Source organism: Notothenia coriiceps, unplaced genomic scaffold (assembly GCF_000735185.1).
Source record: "Notothenia coriiceps isolate Sejong01 unplaced genomic scaffold, NC01 NC01_scaffold00030696, whole genome shotgun sequence".
Taxonomy (NCBI): domain Eukaryota; kingdom Metazoa; phylum Chordata; class Actinopteri; order Perciformes; family Nototheniidae; genus Notothenia; species Notothenia coriiceps.
The window spans coordinates 16,544-19,921 of record NW_011363397.1 but is presented as its reverse complement, the minus strand read 5'-3'; positions in this window follow the sequence as shown (position 1 = coordinate 19,921).

Below are 3,378 nucleotides of genomic sequence, written 5' to 3'. Positions count from 1 at the left end.
TCTCGAATATTGTGGATAAATACATTATGTGATTATAATGTATGTGATGTCTAACAATGATTGTTCATTTATTCATTGGGGAATTACTGATAACATTGGTGCCTTTAGGAAAGCTACTTCTCATTAACTTACTAAAATGTAACAAAAATGCTGGCAAAGGGTGGAATTATGCGAGGGAGGTCCAGGAATACATTAAAGTTCCACAAATGGATGGAAACTTTGATTTCTCCGGCTTTTCGTTCAAGGGAAGCGTTTGTATCTATATTATAATTGTAAACGTAGCTCACTAAAAAAGGTCGAATTTGGAAGTCTAAATGACACTGCGTTATTGCATTATTTTTTATATCTCCCAGTTACAGAAAAATTTTAGGCTCTGGAAGTCTCAACTCTCTAACTGAAGGCCCTGGGCCTCAATCTGACGCTGATCACAGATACTGGAAGGTCGATGCCGACATAATTTTGATTGAACTTGGATTAAATCAGGGTTCCGGAAACTCAAGTGTTGCGATTCCGCCCAGCTTATCCAGCTAACAGGTACGGCTTGTTTAAATAAAGGTTTGGAAGAATTTGACTCAGCTCTTTGTTTAATATTGCCGATGCATCAATATTACTGCATGTATACACTGATTACTTTCTCATTTACTGCCTTACCAAACACTTTTTTAGGAAATAGGTTTGAAATTAATGTCGTTAATCAACAACATTTATTTACATTTAAAAAGAATTATTTTTTTTTACCATATATAAACATCGTTAACACTTTTTTATTTCCCTGGTGGGGTCAATTTTTAGATCTTGAGGGTTAATTTTGTAGAGGACGAATCAGACTCATCCAGTTGGTTGCCGCGCCACCAACAGCATCAGGCTGATTAATCCTCGATTCTTACAGCATCACCAGCACGTCATTGCGCAACCCTTACACCATCACCATCTTCCTCATTTCATCTGGATTCGCACTGGTATCTCTCATCGGGAAAAATAACAGAAGGGAGGGGGTCCTGGAGAAGGGATCGTGAAGAATCAAGACAGGTAACCTGAAATCCTATATACTGTCTCAAATGGTTAGATTATGTAAACAATAATTGATCATGCCAACGTTATACTCTTTTTTTTTGTAATATTGTAATAAAAAAACGTACTGTACCTAGAAAATTTAATTTTGCTTTAATCAGTTAACCCTAATATTTTTGAAAAAAAAACGTTTGGCAGGAAGGGGTTGATACGTTTTTTTGAAGTCCAATCAAAGGGGGGCAAGAAATCTTCAAAGGAGTATTGACAAAAAACCAAAACCTCTTTCAGATGCCACACGTAGACAGATGGCCATAAATCATTTCTGGGTTTGCAGAAATGACATAATCATATGGGTTAAGAAATCAGCAAAAAATGGACTAAGAAAAACCCAAATTGGATCAGACACAAATGGTAAATAATAATTTTGTTTTTTAAAAGAAGGATTCACCCACAAGTGCTTGCGAACCAGCTTATGGCCCTGTGCCGCAATTGTGACCCTTTTTGCCCATATCTCCAAGATCCATACTCCAAACATGGCATTATGGTAAGTTTTAGCTCCCTGCAAGCTCTGTAAAACTGTGGTTTGTTTTTTCTAGCCTACTTATGCTCATAGCACCTATGATTCTGATTGAATATTTGAATATATATTTCTTATTCGGCGATTTGTTTCGTGTGAATGCTTGCTGTGGAGGGCAGGAGATTACTATGACCCGATGCCCAATACGTGGCGTATCTCGCTTGAGACGGAAGACAAGTCCAACGCAACAGCTATGGACGGCCTTCCGGGGGTGGGGGCGGCTCCAGCGCCTAGATTTCAAGGACGCCCAAACTAACTGAAAGAGAATCTCTGCTTTGATTGGTGGCAGGCAAGCTCTTCGGTGAGGGGTGCAAGGGGAGCCTCTCGTCAATTAATTCGCATTTCAACAGGGGACAAAGCGTGTGTCAAAGCACCAAGATGAGAGGCCACCTTTTGAGGTACAGACAGAAGGCCTGATTCATTGGACCAGAATGCCAACATCTTCGAGTCTTAGACGTCTTCCATCGTTTCCTTGACATACCTGAATTGCGGTAAGTAAATGCTAAAGATTTATTAAACTGTATTTTGAATAATTTTGAAAACAGATTCCTAAGAATATCAAGCCTACGCTTTAAATAACTTTTTTTCATGGCATTGGTCTTTGTTATAAGATTTTGGACCAGGATTTCGTTCCATTGATGTTTTGGCTGGACCGAAGTATCCAGGAAGTTCCTGGGCAAAGGTGGACCATTCATATTTCAAGAACAAAGATCATTGCAGGAATGCCAGGAGTCTTCCTCAAATCTTCATGTGAGTATGGCTGCTGGGCAGCTTTTGACCCTGAGACGAGCAACGACTTTGGGTAAATAATACAGTTGTGTTTTTAAGATAAAGGAAGTTGCCTGGCTTTAATAAGGCTCTAAATATTTAACAGTTAGCCTCAACTACAAACTCAAGTAAGGAACCCTTTAGAAAATATAATTTTCAAAAGATGATTCAACCTTCTATGGTCCTTGATTATTGCACTGCAGCCTCATTTAATATTTTTTCTAATACTTTCTCCTCTGTGTTATTTTCAAGGCTGGGGGATGCCGTGACATTTCAGCCCTTTCTCCTGTTGCTTATGCAGTCTCCTGGGCCCAACGGCCCAGGGAGGCCATAAAAAAACTGGCCAAGATTAAGCCTCAGCCCACAGGCTCGGCAAACCATGCTTGCTAAAGATTATGTCTTAGGTATGTACCAATTTAGATTTGTTTTTGTTGCTGTGCTGTGGTGTTATGCTAAGATTGTTGTTGCAGTTGCAGTGTTGGATATAAGACGTGCAAGAATAAATCTTACCCTCACTTACTGCATTTGTCATTCAAACTACAGCAGGGAGCCCAGGTCCTCACATTTCCTGCGAGGAAAGTTGGAAGCAAGACAGCCCCTTCCTCCTCTGCATAATGGAGCAAAGTAAGAAAATCCAGGAGGTTTCGTCATCGTTTTGTGCCGGACCACAAATCCCATACCATGCAGACGTCTCAAGACATCGGGGTGGGCTGCTTTTTGATGCCCTTCAAAGCTCACTATGTCTTCAGCCTTTCTTATGATGAAGCTCTCTCCAATTTCTACATCTGTCATCCAAACAAACTGGCGGTGTTACACATGATGTGGTAATTGCAAAAGGGGAAAGGCCACCGAGGGTCAAAGAACTAAGAGCCCACGGACTACTGCCAGGTGAGCTAACAGCCAATTCACGAAGGAGGGCAGAGCCCAGTTTTGCACTTAGCTTCACATAGTCGCAGAGGACAGTTCAAAAAAGCTGCTGGAGCAGGTTTTTAAGCCTTCTGTGTTGCTAAAAACCGCACCAC